At 37.5% G+C, this 23,466-nt stretch overlaps 1 long non-coding RNA gene across 5 annotated transcripts in view; it reads left to right on the top strand.

The window, feature by feature from the left end:
* Positions 1-7,000: 7,000 nt before the first annotated feature.
* Positions 7,001-23,466, top strand: part of LOC138110496 (uncharacterized) — a 28,421-nt gene continuing 11,955 nt past the window's right edge. For 2 of the 5 annotated variants that reach the window (XR_011150956.1, XR_011150957.1), the window contains exons 1-2: positions 7,001-7,229; positions 19,918-20,005. This is a non-coding gene — a long non-coding RNA (uncharacterized lncRNA). Of the gene's footprint in view, positions 7,230-9,387; positions 9,420-15,930; positions 16,155-17,184; positions 17,862-19,917; positions 20,049-23,466 lie in introns of those variants that run through there. The other 3 variants (XR_011150955.1, XR_011150953.1, XR_011150954.1) reach the window with 3 other exon arrangements.

The following is a 23,466-nucleotide window of genomic DNA, read 5'->3' as shown; positions in this document are numbered from 1 at the left end:
GGGGCTGCAGCAGCTGTAATTAGCAGGATTATCTGTAATTACTAGGACTATCTGGTGTCAGCAGCAATTACCAGTCACATCTTCAAGGATCTCCCCCTGGCTCCATTACTGTTCCCCTGGCTTCCTTTCAGATCTACTAGATTAATTTCTTAGTCTGTCTCCTTTTATCTTTGGAGAAGTAAAACTTTGTCTTGCCCAGAGATCTGAGTTGCCTTGAGATGAATATGACCTGACAACTATTACTTGAATGTTGTAAAACCTAAATGAACAATGCCCAAGATGAGTGAGTATTATTAGCTGATAAGTAGTGTGTGCAAATGCTAATAATTGGGGTTGGTATTTTAAAATCATAACTAGGGAAGAAATACTGGATTCAGGAGCATAATTTACTGCTGAGTGAAACATCTTCTGGATTCCATTCTAATTAGCTGGATTAGACAACTGCAATTTACATGGCAAGGATGAAATACTGTTAATGACTCCTATGAAAACCTTCAGTACAATCAGCACTCATGAAAGTCAAACAAGTGGTCAATCAGTTGTTGGATTTATTTTTATGGTTTTTTGTGTGGTATTTTTAGTTTGTTTTTGGTTTTTTGTTTTTTGTTTTTTGGGGGGTTTTTTTGTGAGAAGAGGTGTGGGAAGGACTGCAAGTTGTAACTGTATTTTTAGAATCTTTTTACACCTATTCAGTCTCAACTATTGACCCCTGCCCTGATATTTACATTCCTGTGTGCCTTGCAGACTGAACCGCAGGGGCATACAAATGCACAGATATTTAAGAGGGCATTGCTCAAAATAAGTATAAATGGGTGATATAGTCCCTGCAATAGATGAACGAGACCCAGGAGCATTATTGCTAAGATTGTGTAATGAAAATAAAATCAGAATATCTGCTTAAATTCCCTGTTTATTCATGCTGGGCATTTATGCAGTAAAATGCAGATTCATTTCCACAGGTATAAGTAGCAGAAATAAGAAAGCACTCTGGTAGTCACTGCGTCATACACCTAAAGCAACTATCTAAAAATAAGGTAAAAGTCATAAAACTCTAAAACTGTGTAAGGGCAGTGAACTGTGAACTGTGCAAAGCCACTGGTACTGTCTTTATGGTAGGAAAACAACCATAACTATCAGCCTAAAATAAATATGTATAAGACAAGGAAAGTTTCTGACTGATTTCCTGCTGCTTATCTGCACACTTTCTCTGGCTCTGTCAAATACACCTTTAGGTTTGTGCATGTTTGGATGTTTCTGTGCTTTCTTTTCCAGAATCTTCACTCCCAATTTATGCTGCTTGTTCAGTTTTTCTTCTTCCTAAAACCCTCATCTAGCTTTATTTATTTTTTTTTTACTCTAAAGGTGTAAGTTTGATCTTTATCCCTTAAAGACTTGGATATCAAAGGAACTTCTATTCAGTTTGATATATATGAAAAAGACCAAGATGCCTTCCAGGCAAGTGGTCATATCAGAAAGCTATCAGAGCTCAGCTCTTGGTGGTGGGCAGGATATCTGAAAGAAAATCTTCCCCCATGGATTTCACTCAGCTTCTGTAAACCAAGCCAGTGCAAGTACAAAAAGAGAACAAGCTATGTGCTCAAATATGTCATTTCTGCAAGTTTCCATTGCAGAATGCAAATAACTGCATCCTTTTATATGCTGGTCAATAAACTTGTGATTTATTGAATAATCATAACTTCTTTTCTAGATTTCCTAGATGTCTTAGTTTTTATTGCAATTTATTTTAGACACTGAACTTTGCATAAGATTGGTGGAAAATTCAGAAAGTTATTAGGTCCCTAACATCAAGCTACAGACACTTTTTCTTACCATATATATCATGTTGGGATCCACAAAAAAAGGGAAAAAATCCAAATATGATTAAATTTTTTAGCATGGTAAAGGATTGGCATTTTCTTATGTATAATTTTATTACTAAATGCCTAATAGAGTTTTTTAGCGACCCTTCCAAGATAAAGGATTGACAAATCTGCAGTTTGTGTGATGAGCTTGCTTTGGACGGGGAGCATTCTGCTTATCTCACAGTCACTGAATTTCTACAGGTGTCAGTGTGATCAGAACTGGATCCCAATTAATATTGCCATTTTATCAGAGGGATGGTGTAAGAAGGACCAGCTGAGTCCTGTTGACTGTGCTTTGTTAAAATGGACAGAGATTTTTGCTGAATGAATGTTTCACACTCTATACTGCACATCACTAATTAATGGCTCAGCATGTGCTAAGACTGAGAATAACCTCTCTGCACTGGGTGCTCAGAAGACAAGATTTATTTTCAAGTACCTGAAGTAGCATTCAAACCACAGACCAAGAGAACAACAATTTCATCAGTACTCCACAAATAGGGTTTTTCCTGACAGCAGATTTAAACTATTAGGCATGTTCCATATAACCCTTTCCTGACCTATGGCCTCGTGTTCCAGTACAGAGCCCATGCACTTTGCCAAGGGATGACTGCCTTCCCTGTAAGAACCTGAACTCATATTCTTCAAAGATTCCCACTTTTCCAGCCATTCCTTGTGCTACATGAAACATGTCCCAATTGTTTTTATTGTAGTAAATTCAGCAGTAACTGCAGCCTATTTAAAATCATTTTAGCTAAACATATATTACTGCTTCTACAAGCAGAGCCTGAAATTTTCAGAAGTGCTCTCCTCTCTTTTCAGTGCCAGGGGGAACGGAAGGTAAAATATAGTGCTTTAAAAGTAAGCCTCTTCCATCTGGTTAGCTACCCTTAGACTTACTTCAGTCTGCCAGGAATATCCTAAAATTGTTTCTATTTTTCATCTGTAGTTAAAACACTAACAGGCATAATGAGAACAGGAGCTTTTATAAAATTACTGACTGCCAGGATGATGAATTTATTCTCTTCTGCTAAAATGAGGCTGTGTTTTAGGTTTGATATCATCCTATTCTGTTTGGCTATTACTCTGATTTTAAAGTAGATATATGAACTTTTTCTTAATATTCAAGAACACTACTCCTGCTGCTATATTTCTCAGGTTCTCACAGAATTTTCATTATAATACTTTATTTTCAAGAGTCTGTGACTTCACAGCAAAAAAATCCTCCAGGCAAAAAAAAAAATAGATCACAGAGTCTCAGCTTGGGAGTAAGTCAAGAGTGGCTTATTTAAGTTGATTAAAAAACCATAGTATGAATTTTCATGAATTTTTTTCATGATATATACACATTAAAAAGTATGTCTTCCAGAATTATTCTTTGTGACTAGATCAACTCTAGTCTTTAAGCAAGCATGAAAGATTTGATTTGAGTTTACAATCAAGTGCTATTAAATCTGTTTATGTTAAACCAGGAATTTTCTGAACTCATGATCTTTTAATGCTGAGGGGTCTGGGGATTTGGGATTCTTAGAGTTTTTTTGGTTTGATTCAGTTTTTGTTTATTTATTTATTTATTTAAGGTCTATTCAAATGTGTCTGTGTGATTATATACTTCACCATCTTGTTTCATAAACTGTAAGTCTATTTATATTTTACCAAATCAGAGCACATCAAATCCATGATCTCACAGCTAAAATCCCCATTAAAACCAGGATACCTAAGCAGGTTGCTGAACGTCACTCCAGAATCCCACTCAGATGCTGGGATCCTCCACCCTCCATCCCATTAGCAGTAGTTCCAGGAAGAGGCCCTACATCTCCTGTCCCCTCCTCCTCTTTCCAGGAATGGTGATGACAGGACACGTTAGGTACTCTGGTACTCATGGAGGAGGGATGATACTTTGCTTCAGAAAAAAAGGAGATTTCAGTGGTTATGGGGTAGCCAGACAGGAACAGCTTTGATGCCTTTTCCTGCACGGGTTTGGTTCATGATCTCTCCTTGAAAACATAATTTTTTCCATGTTTTTTTTCCCATCTCTGTACTAGTATGTGCTATGGGGAGGTCTCTGGCTAAATACTTAATAAGTGCTGTTTTTGATTGGAGCTCTGAGGATGCAGTGGTCTGTAGCCATGCCAGCAAAGATGCTGTGTGATCTTGCTGATCTGCAGCAGTTCACTGTCAGAGGACAGGATATAATTTGCTTGGGTTTCTCAGCCCTAGGGCCTTAAAGGGTCAGTGAAGATGAATGGAGTTGTCTTGCTAAACTGTTTGTTCCTTTTTCCTTCACTTAAGGGGTGAAACCATGTTTTCTAATGGAATACAATTGTTCTTTCCTTGAACTGTGAATATTCTATATGCTTACTTTTGTGTAGGACATGTTTGGTTTTACTGAGGTCCATGTGGGTAGTGTGGAATTTTGCTGGGTTAAATGCATTAGCACTCATATCATTCTTAGGTAAATTTGTTGGGCTTTTTAAAGGGTTGTGTCTGTTTACATGTGTGCCCTCATTTTAAAACCACACAGCCAGCAATTGCACATGCAGGCTGTGCAGGCTTCTATCAATGGCTCTGTGAAGGTCAGTGATGCATAACCTAAGGAATAATCATTCAATGTAATGCCTTTATAATGAAGCTTCACCACTGTTCATCATCCTTATGGCCAATCTGTTTATAGGTATTGAAGGCTGAAGTGGAGATTTTCAGGATTAATTTAGGCAGTGAAAATAAGTGCATTCATTTACATTGCTAAACAATATTCCAGCTCCGAAAACTGACAATAGATTAAATTAAGAAATTCCTTGTTATGGGTCAAATTCTACTTTTCTGTGCAGATCTGCATTTAACACTCCGGTGATAAGTCAGCTAAAAACCATTTTATTTAATGTGCTTTTTGGAGTTACAGAGTAGATGAAAATATCCATGTAAACACAGCAGTTCAGTGCTTCATAAAATTGTTCTGCTGATACACATCAAAGGACACAAGGCTGTCCACTATCTCTTTAGCACCAGGCATGTTGGAGGTATTTAATTCTGTCCCTATCCATCTTCACACTTTGGGGAAATTGGTTAATAAACAGAATATGTTCAAATATAATTCTTTCTTCCAGTCCACAGTGATATTTTGTTTTAAAGTCGTATCTGTAAGAATCAAACAGTTCAATGGTTGCAATTCATGTAACAATTTAATTCCACTAATATGAAAAGAAACTCACCCTATTTGTAGTCTTATTGCATAGGGAAAAAATGTGACAAAAGCAGAGCTCCTTACCTCCCTCTTACTACAAATTTCAAAGTACAGAAGTCTCAACAGTATTGGATGAAAATCTGGCTCTTGAATATCCTCAGCTTTTAATAAGACTGAGCACTTCTTACTATGGGCACAACAACCTTGTAATAATGACTTGTACTGTGAATAATACTGGGCAAATGAAAGGGACAAATGAAAGTGGAACTCCAGGATCACCAGCAGTGCTGCATCTACAAAATCACATGGATGCAGCCCCCCAGTACCTCAGCATCTTCCTGTTGAACTGTGAATCATGATTAATATTCCACAACTGTTTCATCTAAACCGACTGAGAAAGAGTTGATTAACTCTGCCCCATTTATCCATTGTGTTCTGTGAAGTTCTGGGTTTTTCTAGCTTAATACAGGCAGCATGGCCAACATATAAACATTTGGATATAATTTTATGTCTTCAATTAGAATTTTAGGAATGTCCTTTTATTTAATACAGAATAAGTATTAATTTTAGCAAGGAGATTTTTACTTTATAAAATATCATATGCAGACTATGTAACTCCTGTTTTGCATATTTAAGTGTTAAGAAAAGTTTAGATAGAAAATATGTAGAAGCCTGGTTGAAGGTAGATAATACAGTCAAAGAGAATGGAAATGGCCCAAGATTCAATCAAATTCAGGTAATTTTCACTGGAAATATTTTCTTCCTATTGATAAGGGACAGAGAGTTAACTGGGAGCATTTTCAAATCAGTAACATTGCACAATTCATGTTAGGAGAGAGTGATAAGCAAAGTGATATAATAAGTAAGGATATCTTTTGTTGGCCAAGACAAGATTTGCAGGGACTGGTGTAGGACTCAGGGACTCAAATCATTAGCAGAGTAAATTAAATAAGAAATAATGGGGATATGCTTCATGCAGTTGCAGCAGCAAGCTCAATTAAATTTAAAGTTTAAAATCAAAGTTTCAGTTTTCAGTGGCTAGATCTAATGGAAATGTAGGCTTCCTGAGTGACAGTCTTCCTTTGCTAGTGAAGGGCATTGTGATATAAGAATATTAGCCTTTAACATTTTTTCTCATTATTGTTATTTTAAAGCTTACAAGATAACTAGTTGGTACCATGCTTGGGGTACTTTTATCCAGATTGACAATATCTGAAGGAAATTAATTTCTGATGGTGTTGACATTGCTGGAGACTAGAAGGCAGATGAGAGGAAGAGGAAGGAGGGCATTTGAAATGTAACTGAGAACATAATTGTAGAGGACAGACCTAGAAGGTGCTAATCTAAAGGGATCATTATCACTATTGTTTTCTTACTGTGCTTTAGTTCTTATGCTTTGTTGTCTAAAGGATTTAGGATTCCTCAGTTTCAACGAACTTATATTTGCCTCAGTTTTTAAAATTTTGAAGTTTACCCATGGAAATTTTTGACATGTGTTTTGTTTAAGCATAATATTAGATTTTGAATTTTCCAGTAAATTGGAAAAATCAGTCTGAAAGAACTGAATAATTAAATATTATTTCCAATTTACTGGTTTTGAATATTTGTATTTGAACATTGTATTCAAGCATTTCGTTTTTAATATTGTATCCAAACATTGCATGATGAAAGGCTTTGCCCTGAAATATAATTTTACACAATTAATATAAGACAATATGGTTTTCTATTTGACAGTAATCTTACTGGAATAAAACCTGTGAACATTTAGATTTAATTTCTGCATGTCTGCTAAAACAGTCTTAAAGGAATATCTGACGGGCAACTGTGCAAGATCAGGTGCTAGCAATTATTGGCTGGGTTTTGTGAGCAAAGTAATTCACCTGGGTTTGTGTGGGAGAGGCCTCCAATTAAGTTCCTTAAAAGAGACCATTTCTTGTTATATTTTAAAGGGTAGGGCAGGTATAGCAGGTTGTCTTCTCCTTTTCCCCATAGCTGTGTACAGTGCATTTTGTCTCTGTTGGATGTGGTTCCCTTGGAATGAGTCCGTATTTCAAACACTAAACCTGTCTCCTGGAAAGAGGATATGCAGAAGAGATAAACTGTCTCAGGCCTATTTTATTGCAGGTTAAAGATAGTAATATGTGTGTATCCTCGGTCCTCAGTCTTCAAAGTACTCCCTCCTGGTGAGTAAAATATAAATGACTTGGAAGATATTATTTGATGTGTTTTGACACTGCCTGTTTAAGGCATCCTATGATGACTGATAAGTTAGGTAACACAAGACAGCACTTTTAAAGTAAATTTCTAGCCTTAATACTTTAAAGCTGTATTACACTGCTGGTATTTTCTAGGCTCTTTTTAGTACTCTTTAGCACAGTGCACAGGAGCTATTTCTTCCCTTAGGTTTAATGTGTGTACAAGAGGAAATATGCTAAAAAGATAAAAAAGTAACCTCTTGTGGATACCTGACTTACAGAGACTTAAATGCATGACACAAAAAACTCCAAAATGGCGATTTTATTACTTTAGAGGGTTTTTTTTCCCTCACTTTAAAGTGTTTGCTCTGAGATGAGTTAGCTGTGAAAAAGGCTGAGATATAATCAGTCCTGTGCAGATATAATCAATCCTGTACATGGCTTATCTGCATAAAAAAGTGTCCTTAATATTGTAATTTAGCATTATTTAAACTTCTCCTTATTGTCCTAACTTTGATTCAGACTCTACAATTATCATCCAAATCCACTTTAGACAAAAAAGGACCAAAACACCTAAAAATACAGATTTTTAGGTAAGGCAAGCTCATCGTGCTTTATGACAATATTCAGCATTCATGTGCTCATTATGACCCTCAAAGATATTTTTTAAGTGATGGAATTTCATTTGTCAAGTTCTGAAGTGTCTTTTTTTGTAGATTAAGTGGCCAATTCTTGCTTTTGCTGCTTCTTCTGTTGCCAGGTTTTGATTGCACCTACATCTTCCAGGGCTTTGCACCCAACTGGGTCTTTGGTTTCAATAAAGTAAACACTTCCAAAATCGAGTGGAAGGCAAAAGAATTATGCAAAAATATTTGTGTGGTCTTTTGTGGAACTACTACTTACAAAGCCTGGCTTGGATATTCTTTTAATTAGGAGAAAATAGAAAAGGAAATAGGTTAGGTTTTAAGTACATGTTTTTGCCATGTAACTGATAAACATTTCAAAACAAGACAGGGTCTCTATGTTTAGTTTGGGGAAACAAATGAGGGTCTTTGAGGGGTAGGAATTTGTACCTTAGTGCAAAGAGTTGGAGAATGCTATGAAGCAGACTAAATTACTGAAGCATATAAGAGGTAAATATTTTCTGATGGGAAACAATTGCTTGAAGTCTAAGAAGCAGATGGTACCACAAAAGAGTTATTTTTCCTAATATTTTTAAAATCAAATTAATCGTAATTGCTGCCATATAAAGAATGGTTCTTATTATAAGGTGTTCCTAATATTTCTTGATTATTAATCACACAATATCATTGCTAGGTAGCCCAAAGAATGTATTCTCCTTGAGAGTCTGCTTTGGAATTTTCAAAGCATTTACATTACTTTGCTGCTGGAGGCCTATCTGGCTTCCCACTGAGGTAGATTCTCTGTCAGGGGACATTTTTCTGATATATTCTTTTATTGGTACTGGTGACTTAAATGAGCCTTTGTGTCTGAAACTGGTATATTATGTGTTTAGAGAATTTTCATGTCAAAGGAAAAGCAAGTACCGAAGAAAAGATAATAGCTTCTATTTTTCTCTGCAAGGTCCTTTACTATTGATTGGGTGTTGGCATATTTTTGCACTCTGTGATCTAGTTTTGTGGTTGTCTATTCTTCCATGACTAGACAACTTTTCATCTATGAAGTCAATGTTAAGAAACATCATTAATAAGAAAAAGCAGGAGGATTTTTTTATTATTATTTCTTTTGGTAAGATGCTAGAACAAGTACTGAAAAAAGTCTTGTTCTCTTCCACAGAGAAGTGGAAGAACAGTTTCTCACTGACTTGCAACTGAACATGAGCTAAGGTGGAGCTGGTTAGGAGAAACTACATGAAATATTTGCAAGGAATGTATTCCTTTAGCTGTGTAATAAAGGCAGATGAGAGAGTAGAAAATGCCCTAAATACAGCAGTATATTAGATAATCAAACTTTGGGAAGCTAATCATTGTATTGGGAAGGGAAAGAAGCACCAGAGACAAACAAGTTATTGCAAAACTTAAGTTGTCTTAACCTGAGTTGCTTTTGTTTACACTAAGATATAATTTCATGTTAATGTTGATGAAATTTCAATATCTAAGTCAAATCTTATTTCTGTCAAATGCAGATTACATAATTGACTCAGAAAAGAGCCAGAAGGCAAGTATTATGTCAACGTAAAATCTTAATGGTAGGAAATTGATAATTTGGAATTGAATAAAAATGTTTTTTGTTTCTATTCATTTTATTGTCTTGCAAATGATCACTACAAATGCCACTGGCTAAAATTGTAAATTAATTGTGCTCTGGAACATTTAATGTTCTAATTCTTCTAACTTTGTAAGTAAAAGTACGCTTATGACTCGTGGGGAACTAAAAGCCTCATTTCCATTCTTAAATGAAATTAACTGAATCTATTTGAATTGTAAACTATTTACTGTGCTTATTTTGAAATGGCCACATTTCAGCATATTCAAATGGTAATAATTCACATTAACCAAAAATAATTAACATTTGACAAATGTTAAAGGCTTGCCAATGGTTCATCTTGTAAGAATGATTCTGCCAGTATTTCAAAATATTGCTTAGCCAAATCATGACAGTCAATTTTTGATTTCACATGTTGAAATTTATTGTCAATGTATTAAATTTTGAAATGTTTGCACATATAAGGAGAACAGAGCAGCTGCTCAGATAGTGCAGTCTGTCACTTGCTTGAGGTGTGTGGAACAATGGTGATTTATGGCAGCTTTGGATGTGACAGTATTTTATCTAAATGCATTAGAACCTGACTCCCCTGACCTTCTCTTACAGTCAGCCTGAAGGACAAATGGATTTGTCTGGTTTATATGCTTGCAGAAAATTATCTAGTTAAAACATAAATATTAGGGAGGATTTTTGTGGTAACGAGACTCCCATTTAGATTGCAGCATGAGCTTCAGGTCAAGTTGAATTCTTCTACCTCTTAGAGGGATATTAACATCTCTGGAGCTTAAGTTATTTTTCCTTTCTGTCTTTTATTCTCTGGCCAAGGTCCCTCCTCCTGCGGTGTGTGGCAGTGGTTCATATGCACAGGTTTCTAAAGGGAAGGGGGGATGTGGTATCTTGTTTATGAAAGCAGGTATCTCAAAGATGGGATTTGTAGAGAAAGCTTGAATAAAGATTTTCATCCTTTTTTCTTTTTTTCCCACCTTACAACAGATTTTATGGGAAGAGCTGTAAATTCTTGTGGTGATTAAGTCCTCTAGGATACTATTTTATGGAGTCTGCTCTTGAACAGTGTCAGCAGAGTTCTTCCTTTTTCTTAGAAGTAATGAGTGCAGACAATGGCTTCAGAAATTATGAATCATCTCAGTGTCATAAAAAGTCTCAGACTAGTTTGATGGAAGACAATTACCTGATTGCCTGTCTTCTGGTCTCCAAAGTCTGAAAAGTTTCTAAAGATTATACTTTTTAGATGGAAGTCAATAGAAGTGAACGTGGTACTTAGATTTTTTTTTTTCCCAATGAGAATTTCTGAAGGATTTCTGGAATGTATTTAATGTTTTGATTCCTGAAGGAGATGTGGAATTTAACAATCTGTGAATCTGTAAATAATGATGTAGTAATTATGAAGGAAAGCAATTCCAATCTCTCCAGCATTGTCTTAATAGAGGAAATGCTGCCTCAAATATCAGCTGCAAAAAGCTGAGTTAAGAATTTTGTTCTAAAAATAATTTGAAACAAATAATTCTTTTCAAATTTCAAGGCATTTTATAGTGATTCTTATGCTCAATCCCACATTTTGCTCGTGGTAGCATTTCATGTAGGAAAGAACTTGTCAAGCTTTGCTCATTCACAGCAGTGCATTACCAGTGATTCCTCTACAGCTCCTGATGTTGGTTACAATGCACAAGGCTCATCAGGGAGGGCTAATGCAGCTTCCCTTGGCCAGGGTATTCTGAAATCTGAATTGGGGGAGTTGATTAATCATAATGGATCATTTTCTAGGGATGCTAGCAATGTGCACAGTCTCAAATACTGCCTCTGTGTTAATAAAACCAGTCATTTTGTGAAGACCCTGTGTTGAAAAGAGGTATAGAGATTTAAGTGAAAAATTGCTGGTTTCCTAGCAAATAGTTCTAGCTCTTAGCAGTTATTTATGGGAGGGAGGGCTCCTTTGTGCCCCTTTCCTCCAGCAGAAACTGGAGAATAACTTTAGCATGAATTTTTTTGTGATGATTTATAATAGGACAATGTTAAGTGCTGTCATAAAATCTGCCTTCAGGCAGGCTGTAAATACTCTTACTTTCTGTAGATTTTTGTGAATCCTAATAACAGGGATCTCAGCCATAAAACTACTACTTCTCCTCTAGTTTTCTTTCAGTGCCATTCCCTCTAATTTTTGTAATACACACTGGGTAAAGTGTAATTAAGCACAGACATTTTGAAGATGTTCTAAACCTCTTTCTGCTACTTCAGTCTCTGATGCCTTGAATTTCACATAGGACCTGCAGACCCCAGTATTTACTACTTGGCCTTTCCAGATGCAAATTGGGATTGTGCTGGTGCTTTTAATCATTTGCTCAGTTCTTCTCATCTCCTACCAGAACCTGAATCTCTATTACCAATGTCAAAGGTCATATAGAAGATAACTAAGTAGACAAAGCTGCAAGTACTTCTGAGAAGTACTTGTTCTATTCTATTCTCTCAGATCACTCAGCATTAGGCAGGATCAAAAGAGATGGAAAAAAATATTTGAACTCATGAGCATAATTAGAGTTGAGCTTGAATTTCAAATTTAGTTGATATATTCTTACATTATTTTTTCATCCTGATTAAATGGCCACTTTTCCACATAGAATAAAAACCAAGTAGTGGAAGGTAATGTATTTAATTTACCTTCATAAGGCCTTCCTTTCAGGCCTTTCACTGAATACATCTTTTTCGAAAGGAATAAATTCTTCAGACTTGCAGTCTTTACGGATATTTTTCTTAGGCACATCTCTGTTAGTTCTGCCTTGTATTTCACTGAGCTCCAGAAGGAGAATTTGGTCTACAAGGAAATATGTAATTGTCCATATCAGCTGAGCAGCACAATTGCATTAAGTGGCTTTGGAAGCCTTTCCTTAGATAAGTGATGAAGTGTCAGGTGCTGGACAATAGTTCTCCCAGAGGTTTCAAATGGCATGCAATCAAATATTTAATGATGCTTGGAACTGAGCACACAAAGACACACAAACCAGTAGGAGAGTTGTTTAAAAATGATGCCAGTCACAGAATTATCTTTGTTGTACAGACATTCAAGACAGCTCCAGTGCGTACATTTTAATCATTTTTCTTCACTTAGCAAGCTGCAGATACTACAGGTGTAAACTAAGACAATGAAGTGTTCTGTGTCCTTGGAGGAGATACAAATTTATAAGGTCATAGGCAGAAGATGAATTCAAGGGGAGAACAGCTGCAGTGGGCCAAGAACAGGTAGCATGGGAGAGCTCCCTATGAGAATCTAATATATCCAATAAGTGCAGTGGTTTTGTGCTGGCTGACACAATGGTGAAAAAGTTGAGGATACCTGAAGACTTGAAAGCAAGCTTGTAATACATAAAACCTGATTAGTTCTAGTTTTGGGTGATAATCTGGCAAGATGATTTCAGTGTATATGTTTGCTTGAATATACTGTTCTCTTAAAGGTCAAATTATCTTTATGCAGTGTGGAATTACACAAAAAAATCAAAGGATAGAACTTTTGCTGCAGTTGCTTTGCTGGCATCACATTTTGATGTATTGTTCATCATAACACCATGCCTGATAAATGGTTTCATAGAAACCAAATAGGTTTTTTCTGTAGAGTGTCATGACTAATTTGTCCCTGACTAATTTGGCAGAACATATTATAAAATATTGATGCGAATAGCCTAGCTCCTTCCTCATAAATAGAGCAAGGTTTTACAGTGAATTATTTTGAATTAAAAAATGTTATTTTACCTATGAATTTTAAAGGTCAAAATATGTGTCAGGAAAGGTTGTGCTGATTGACAAAATGGAAGGACATGGAAGGCAGGGAAGTAAGAATGGAGATATATCCATCAAAGGAGGAGGAAGTGGGTAAGAAAAAGGTGGGTTGCCCATGCCCACCAAACCACACTGTCACTCTCCTTCCTCAGCTGAACAGGAGAGAGAAAATATGCTGAAAGGTATTTTGCTTTGTCCTTGTATTGTGCTTATGTGGCAAGGTTTTGTACTGGAGGGGCTGCAGTGCAGACATGAGCACAGCCTGGGGGAGGAACTCATTGGGAGCAGCCCTGAGGAGAAGGAGCTGGGGGTGCTGCTGGATGAGAGGCTGGACATGAGCCATCTGTGTGTGCTGGCAGCCCGGTGAACCAGCCTTTCCTGGGCTGCATCCAAATCAGGGGACAGCAGGTCATGAGAGGGGATTCTTCCCTCTCCTCTGCTCTGGTGAGGCCCCACCTGCAGTGCTGCCTCCAGCCCAGGGACCCCAAGCATAAGAAGGACATGAACCTGTTGTGGCCTCTGTTTCTGTTTTCCATTGGTGTTTCAGTGTAAACAAAGACAGCAAAGGAAGCAGAAGAGCTGTCTTTTTTTTTTTTTTTTTTCTTCAGTCAGAAGCTCTACCAGCAGAGGTAATGATGTGTGAGCTCTTCATCTCAGCATGGTCTCAGATTCCTCCTTACTTTGAGCTGCATTTTTCCTTTATCTATAGCCCGGTGTCTTGCTTTTCCACCACTCCCATTCAGCTCTATTGTGTGCTTTAAACACCCACAATGTGTGCTCGTTCACCTTTCCTCAGATGTAGCATCAGGTGAACACCAGAAAGCTCTACTCTACACCACGGGTACCAAAGCAATCAGGTAACACACACAAGTTTCCAGTTTTCCTGTGAGCAGTCTGGGTCATAATTTGAAGATTCCCTATTACATCTCCTAACTCCCCTGTGCTATTACAGATGTGGGTGAGGACTGGGTGGATAACATGGAGAGTGCTCTCAGAAACCATACACCAAAACACTACTGCTCTAGATACCCTTCAGGTTTGGGATGATATCTGAAAATGCAAAATCTGCGGGAGGAAATCAGAACAATTACATTCTGTACTGTGCATCTCCAAAGGGCATACAATTCCTTTCTTTTTTTTTTCATTCCTTTAGCAGCTGGTGAAGGCTCATATAAATACAGGCTGCACTGTAGCATTGGTATTTGCCTGCCAAATGTGAAGCCTATTTTGAGTCCTGAGCACCATGAACCCAAATTTTCCAATCACCTTTCCCGCACTTTTAAAGTGAAGGAAAATCAAGCAGCAGAGTTTGTGTCTTGTTGCAAAGCTGCAAGGGACTAAACAAGGAGTCAAACTGCAATGAGTTTGGGACCAATCTCTGAACTCCAAGTAATTCCATTTTATGACAAATAATCCGTGTGGTTAATTTTCAATTATGTAGTTTATTTGCTTTTTATGTAATGCAATCATAAACATGCAGTGTATTTTTCAAATCTGAATAAATTATTTCAAATGAGACACTAAAATCCATGATTAATTACATTATAATGTTCAAATCAGATTCTGCTTTGTGGCTGGTCAAGAATACAGTTTCATTATAAGATTACAAACCTTTTAAAATTAAGTAGCAACAGGCATCCATAGATGCACAAGCTAACACTAATGCAGTTAAGGATGTATGATTACTAAGCTATATCTTCAGAGGATTATACCTTGATCACAAGGCTCTATCTTGTTTTGTATTCCATAGAACTGAATCTTAGCCACAAGATGAACTTAGTTGGTTTGGTTTTGGTTTTGTTGTAAAATAACAAATAGATTTTCCAGGATTTTATCCTTTAGTCTGAAGAGTTGAATCTGCAAACATTTGGCTCGTGCTTTTTTGTTGAAATTTCTTAACTGTTAGTGATTAATGAGGAGATCCAAAATGAGCAGCTAGGACATAATGAAATCCTGTGCTGGATTCTTAACTTTGCATCTGTCTATTATTGTTTCAGATTAAGACTTTAGTATCATTCTCTTTTAGGAATATTGAAAAAAGTCTTCCTGTTGTCAATAGGAAATCAATGACATTCATGCAGAGATGTCTCCTAATTTTCCTTTTGTCTTTCCATTCATATTTTAATATTAAGGTGATTAAATAATACTAGGCCAAATCTTGGTGGTTTTTTTTCTTCTCCATTAAATCATATGATAACTGAACTGAACAAAAAGCTTGTATTCTCTACGGGCAATGACTTTGAAATAACATTTACCATGAATCTCCCAAGATGGTGCAATGGAATCTGGATTTGTTGCTCACAGTTGGTACTATTCTAACTCATTTTTAAATCATTGAAAATGTGAGCGTGGCTATTACTATATTCCTTTATAAATGTTTAAGTTGTATATATCAAGAAATGTGGTAATGTAGAAAGCAACCAAAGAACAATTGAAAATAAGCACAATGTCAGCAATAAAGGGCAGGAGTATTAAAAAAAGTAATAATCTTTCCTAGATGGAGTTGGGTGACTGGGAAATGGGATTAGTTGAATGAAGACATAATTTGACTAAAGAGAGAAAAGACTCCTAGATTGAATTAAAAAGCTTTTATTTTCTCTCAATAATCTTTTTAAGTTTTCAAGTGGTCTTGTGTGGTCTGCTGCATTCAGTAATCTCTGGCTTTGCTCACCCACAGTCTGTCATAGGTTATAAATGAGGTGCTGCTGGGTTATGGGAAGGTGATGCTGGGTTGTTCCCTCAATGAGATCCAGGGTCAGCAGAGCAAGATCACTGCTATGGGAAAACCACAGATGGTCAAAGGCTCTGCAGAGTTTGTCAGCATCCTGTGCTCTTCTCCTAAACACCCTGAGTCGTACAGGGAAGCCCAGTGGTACTCCTGCTTTTCTTGCCCATTTGCAGGTAGGTTGAGATTGTTTAGGGAATTTCCTGTGCTCTGCTTATGTTACTGACTACTTTGTACTGCCCAGGACTGACAGAGGAAAAGCTACAAAACTCAATTTCATTCAAGTAAAATCGTGCCTGCTCTTGAACGATTTAGGAAGGCAGTGCAAGGGTCATTGGCTAACCTCCTTCCCATTTTCCCCTAATAAAAGTGCCTGAGCAGTGATCTCTGCACAGACACTATTGCTGTTGTGTCACTTGGACTGTGACAAGAATTTTATCACATACCAACACTTTATTTTGCCTATTACTGATCAGATCCTCAAAAAAATAATTACTGACTCAATGAAGGGGATTAAACCAAAACAAAAAGAACATTTAAGCAGTGTTTCTGTGCTGCACTAACCTTCAGCTTCCCCAAATGAAACAAAACATCATCTGGTATGTCTGTGTTCCCTCCATGCTGCCAGTGGACTACTTTACTTTAACCCAAAGAGGAGATACATAATTCTGACTGCTTTAGAACCTGTTTGTTTCACCTCAGCCACAAGGAAATCTTAGTCCTTTTATGGGTACTTAAATTTCCCTGACAATAAACACTAGGAGATTACTTTGTTCTATGGCACAAATGTCCTTTCTTCTCCACAAAGTTTCTTAAAGTAACAGCTTAGCTTAAAATTTTCACTGGTTTGCTAAATTTTATTTATTTCCTGTGAGATGAAGTCAGGAAAACAGAATTTTTGGAGCTACCTAAAGAACTACTCCCTTAGAAGTGCAGTAGAATGTTTCTTCTAGATCTAATCATTGATTATTTCTCTCTACCCAACTGGAAAAAAAACAACTTGAAAGACATGACATATTCTAGGAGTGAGAGGAAAAAACAAATACACAATCTTAATTGATGTCAATCTAAAGAGCCCAGCTAGAGCAGTCTGTTGTCTATATCCTGGATAGCTTTAAATTTAATATAATACAATTTACAGGAATTGTCTTGCCTGCGATTTACTGAACATGTCACCCTTCCTAATGTATTTTTGATTGTTTTCAGATCTCTCCTTCTGATAGAGAAATCACATCTTCAACCTGTTTGATTTTGTTTTTTCTGAATTTCTCAACATTGGAAGAGCTGGTACAATCATATTATCTGTGGTTATGCTATTGTGGGGTTTTTTGTAACATTTAATAGATAAAGTGGAGTGCATAGAAGTAAAGTTCCTGTTTCTCTGACTATGGTTAATATTTTTATGCATGCATTAAAATTCAGACTTATAAATCAAGATGATTGCTGTTCGAAAAACAAACCAAAACCAACAGTCAAGTTAAAAAGAAGAAATGGCCTGGTGGTTGGGGCAAAGTGTCTGAATTCAGAGATATCTCCTGCTGCCTGAATCTATTTATTCTTGATGGTGTTTTAGATTTGCTTTTTGTTTTTTTAAATCAGTGAGATCATTTGAAGAGAGTTTTCACTGAGCATGAGTAGGAGAATGTGGCCATATGAACTGATGATGGGAAGTGTTCTCTCAGGCTTTTTATTTGTTTTTTAGATCTTTGAGTGTTTTTTCTAAGGTAAAGATTTGGAGTGACTGGTTTTTGTCCTGCTTTGAATTTAAAGACTCTGGGATGCATTTAGAGGATATACAGCTGTTAAGTGAGTGTAACAAACTTTTGAAACACAAAGAAAGTAAAGGAATAAAAGAAGGTAAGAGGAGGAAAATAAAAGACCTCACAGCAAAACTATCCAAGTTTGGGAAGACACTTCACTTTGAGAACTTCTTTAAAATCTTTCCTAGATCTTTGAAAAATTGAGCCTTCAATGACTGAGGAATATTGAATACAGTAATCAAGGGGGGGAAAACTTGCCAGGAGCCACTTGCTCTATATGTGGGTAAAAGGTGCTGATGGATATACCCTGCCTCAAGATATCTTATTGACTGTATGGAGAACAGAGAAATATTTTGGCTTGCATGTATTGCTGTGCTAGGTTTGGTTTAGCAAGCTGCAGCTTTCCCAGAGAGCTCAGTGGGGCTGCTTAGGGCAGGGCAGCCATTCTGTCCTCCCGCAGTCCTTTTTGGATGGCCCTGAGCTCTTACCCTGGCTAGCTGTCAGCTCAGCAACACAGGGATGGCAAAGGAGGCGAGAAGGGTCCTTCCATGAGGGCTTCAGAGGACCTTTAATGCTCACATCTTGTCCCAGGGACCCCCAGAGGCAGAGAGACCTCGTGATCCAGGCACAGGGGGATTTTCTCAGGGGCTCAGGGGCGGTCCATGGGCAGAGTTGGGGTACAGGAACCAGTAGGGAGGAGCTGAGGGAGTGGCCAGGGCTAAGGGCAGGGGAAAGTCGGGGGGGAACAATGTGAAAGGCATTTAATAAGTGAATCTGTGGGAAATACAACACCACATGGATGATCTTTGGTAATCCAGGTAGATCAAGACACTGAAGCAGTGGTCCTGATGGTCAGTGTAAGATCTGCTCCCAGGATGCTCCATCTTTGTGGTTCTGGTTATCCCAGCTGGCACAAAAACCCCAAAATCATGTAGCAGGTTATGGTGTAGGCAGATACTTAAGTTAACTTTTCCCAGTGCTCAGTAGGGTTTTTGGACATTTTTCTGTGCCTTTGAAAAAGGTCTTTCTCGTACACTCAAACTTCATTGTTTTGGGGGCTGAGGGTAGGGTGTTTGGGGTATGATTCTTGCCTTTGGCTTATCAAATCAATGTGCTGAAATCAGGATCCCTGAGGAAATTGCCAACCCCTGGAGGCTGAGGTGTAAATCAGGACAACTGTGTGGAGTGTACTGAAGTGATACTGAGCATGTATTTTACTGGTCTGGGCAGAACATCTTGTCATGACGGATGCACTGTTTTGAATCCAAGTTTATGTTCAAAGCTAGCTGGGGTACTTCTCAGTGACCTTGCATTTCATCAGAGAGCAAGTTTCAGAGAGCCATTTGCACATTGGGAGAAGGATCATTGTGTCTAACTTGGCACAGAATCTTTTATCCTTTCTGTTGTGTGCCTTCTGAGAGCACTGAAGAAACCAAAAAGCAATTTAATAGCTATTCATATTTTGATGTCAAGCAGGCCTCAGGGAAAGAAGTTCCTATTTTCCAAGCTAACCACCTTGCCACAGTGCCACTTTGCAGCACGTGTACAACGTGTCACATCACATTTCCAAACTCTTGGTGGCACGTCTAGCTGTGCTCCTCCTACAGTGTAGTCAGCCCTCCTGTCTGAATCCACACTGCATTTGGTGATAGCTGGGATGAGCCATTTTACAAAAAGTAATTTTCTTCCTGCTGAGATAACAAATTTGTAGGTCTGTGATAACCATCTACAGCACCTGAGATAACAATACCCCCCACCTGAACAAATTATCCGGCCTTCAAACCTTTACCTGTAACAAAAGACTTAGGTTGTGGCTTTTTTAGACCAGCTGTGTTGAGAGTAAGGGGATTCTACACGGTCCAACTCCTCTGAAAGCATCACAGAAAGAGCACTCTGTCAGCTGGCTTACAGTAAAGATCCTTCCATTAAGATTGGAGTGTACATACCTATGTCTGTGTGTGAAGAATAATGTGCTACAAAAGGAGAATGGTCTGGAACAACTGATGATCTGGTACCTGATTGAAAAGCCAGAAGACGGAACTGGGTGCTTCTTGCTGATCAGTGCCCTGTTCCAATATATATTCATTCCATGATTGCATTTAGCCCAGAAATTGAAAAAGGTTTTGTAACAAAAACTGGTGATGGACTTGAAAATTTGAGTTCCATTGTATTTTTCCAGGTCGTACAAGGAATGTGGCTAATGAACCTGTGACTCACTTGCCTTCATTGGAAGGTCACAGCAAAATTGAGGCTCCTGAACTGACGAGGTGGTAACACGTTATGTGAGACAAATTATTTTTCATTCCTTGAGTATGTATTAAACTACCATTAATCATGATAAAATCTTTATGTATTAATGGAGCTGTGCTGCATAATTTTAGAAGATTTTCAATTTATTCTAGCACCATTCAACATCCACCATGAAGGATCTAAGCTAACTTTAGTGACTTCTGTATACAGAAGATGCAGTAAGATTTCTGCTTTGATTATAAAATAAGCTCTTTTTACAAAATAAAATACTGTGTGTTATCTTAGAATAAAACTGTAGACAGTAGCATGAATAATATACCACTAAAAGATTGAGTTAACTCAGTACAGCCAAATGAATTTACATGGACAGTAATTTTCCATTTTTCTTTTAACTAGGAGGTTTTTTATTGTCAATACCCTGGAATATATTTTTTTATATATTTTTTTGAGAACCTTAAAATGTTTTACAGATAACTGCAAAGGTTGTAGATTAAATGTTCTTAATTAAAAGACAATTTAACCAGCCTTCTGAGAGAGGAAAAATCTACCATCTTGGGTTTGTTGCTATTAAAAGGTCAGAATGTATGCACATATCTTGCAGTAGATTATCAGGAGTGTTTCTGTTCTTTTGGATGCTAATTTCTTTTGAATACACAGTCAAATACTGTGTTATCATAGGATGCCACAGTGTGGTAGCTGCTGGTAAGTGCTGCAGGTTTAATAACTTTTTGAAATGTGTTTTAATATGTTTGTTTATCTTGAATTTTTAATTACTGACCTTTTCCCAAAATAGACCTTTTTTTTTCCCCCCCTGAGAGTGAGTTTTAAGACTTTTCATTATGCTTGTTCATTTCTTTTTTTCCTGAATATTGCTGGGCTGCCTTTCCATGGTCCTCATAATGTGTTATTCACAGATTCACAAGCTGAGCATAAAATCTTGCTCTTAGGCAGGAGTGCAGAGTTTATCTATATACTAAAGCAGACTCTTCCACACCACACTCAACAGATAATGGATTGCAATTCCTTGATTGTTTTTCAATCTGAATGATGTTTATGTCATCAATAAGGAGCCTGTCATAGTCACAGTGGATGTTACAGTGCTGGAGGAGCAGCTGAGGCACAGAAGGGACAGTACCAGGTACATCAGGCACTGTGCATCTGCTTTATAGGGAAAAATAGTATACAGCTATAAATGCAATATCCCCATATTCATCACTGTACTTGTGGAAATTAAAAATTGCAACAATTAGTGCTGGTAACTAGCAAGAAGCTTGCAAAAGTCTGGGATCTCCTTGTCTGTTTCCCCACAAAGATTTGCTGCTGTGGTTATGTTGATGCTGATATTTTTCTTCGGTTGCAGAGAGATTTAAAAAAAAAAAATTAGGGCAAGAAAAACTAAAGTAAGAAGGGTTTTTATATCCTGTTTGATAGAGGTTTAGGATATAGTGTTATGTTATTTATTAGCCTGTCAATCTGTTTTCTGTGTTTAGAACTCCTTACTTTCTGGTTATGGTCTGTTACCCTGACTGATCACTTTCATCTCAGGACATGGGTAGTGGAGAGAAATGAAACAGTGCTTTGTCAAGAGAATAATCTCCTGCTTCTTCAGGAGATGGAAAGCATGTGATAGGCTGTGACTCAAGTGCTGCAGATGAGAATGGCACTATCCCCATCATAACTGATGACAATAAGTCAGATTTATCCTTTCTTTTATTTCTCCCCTGAAACTAGTAGTAATACACTTGGAAAGAACCTTTTCCATTCCCTGAGGCTCTGGTGGGATAATAGAAACCAAATTCTGTCCTGCCTGTTAGGTATGAGTTTGGGGCAAAGATGAGTCCTGACTACTGCAGAGACATTATTTCTGGGACAGCACCTTAGAAAGTGAACTAGAAGTTTTATTAGGCTGCTCTTTGCAAGCAGAATTATTTCCCTTCCAGTGAAACGACAGTAGAGCCTCTGCTTGAATTAAATCTTGATATGAAACTCTATTTAACTGCTTTGTTTGCTTGACTAAGATGTCACAGGGAATCTCACCAAGACAGACCTGTTCCATTGCCCCCAAGATTTCAAGTCTAGGCAAAAATGTTGTCTACTTTGGGGGGTTGAGTTGTGAGTTTGGCTTTTTGTGGTGGGTTTTTGTTGTAGGCTTTTTTTCCCCTCCTTGTCTTGCTGCTGCTTCCCACACAACTTGTCAGCATTTTGCAAGGAGTGAGACAAAAGAGTGGAAGAATAAACTGAATGTCTTCTCATCACAATAAAAGTAAGAGAGTGACAGCCACTGACTGAGAATTAGAACTAAAAATACTCCTCTCTTTCCCGAAGGTGAATCTTTGAGATAAGACTAATTTTGCTAATAAAAACCCCCTGATATCTCATTTCAATAGACTCAATGCAGTATATTCTGGCAGGAGTTCCCACTCCCATGTAGGTTTTGCTTTTGCTTAGAAAAACATCAAGCATGGTTGAGCATTTGTGAGCAAAATAGTTCTGGCAGTTCAGTCTTTCTTTGGTGCCATTGCTTCAGCTAAGCTGGTAACACATGATAGAGGCAAACAACTATTTTAACAGCCCCAAAATGTGTTGTTTGTCTCGCTTCACGCTGAATAGTTTGTTCTACTGACTTACAGATGGGACAATTGACCCAACAGTAACCACAGGCAAAGACGAACATCAGTGCCTCCTCTGAAATGTCAGCTCTGAAGTCAGGTGTGCAGAGGGAACTGTACAACAAGGGTCCAACTGTTAATTTTAATAAACTTAGCTGTGATCTGGAAGGAAGTTACTTGATTATTTCTTATTCTCTTTTTATTTGGTACCCAAAAAAAGTCCTTCAGGATGCACTATAGTATTTTTTTTTTTTTCCTCCTGAGAAACTTTAATTTGATGCAAGAGATAGAAAAGTTGAGAAGAAATAACTTTGGAAAACAAAATGGGAATAGTAATTAAGAGCAGATTTCCAAAAATATTTAAACAATTAGAGATGCAGTTACACTTACAAAAGAAAATGTGACAGCTGCTTATGCTGGGATGTACACAGTTAGCTGAGAGAAGTGTGATGATTACTTTCAGGAGCTTAGGTTTTTTTGGGTTTTTGTTCTATTCAGTGCCTAAATACTTTTCTGTGGGGGAAAAAGAAATGTTGAGGGTTGGAGGGACTTCAGAACTTAATGCTGTTTATAGAGACTATCTTTGACCTGAGACACAGCAAGTCTTAGATTAGACCCAATGTAGCCACAAGGTCTAAGGTCCTGATATAGAGCAAAAATGAGAGTTCTTTGAAGTTCAAGCATGTTGGCTGGCATTTCTCAAACCAGGCAGAGCTCTGAATGCTTTAGAAGAGAGAATCAGCCCTGGCTCTAGAGTACAGAAATGGTACCATGACTATTCTTTCGCATTCAATGAGCCCCATCCACTCCTATTCTGCTTCCACAGCTTTCTTTGAGAATCTGAGCACCCTTAGACCTTTGATTACCAA

This window comes from Aphelocoma coerulescens, chromosome 4A (genome assembly GCF_041296385.1).
Source record: "Aphelocoma coerulescens isolate FSJ_1873_10779 chromosome 4A, UR_Acoe_1.0, whole genome shotgun sequence".
NCBI classification, from domain to species: Eukaryota; Metazoa; Chordata; class Aves; order Passeriformes; family Corvidae; genus Aphelocoma; species Aphelocoma coerulescens.
The sequence above is the reverse complement of the archived record's forward strand: the minus strand, read 5'-3'. Positions and strand labels throughout refer to the sequence as shown.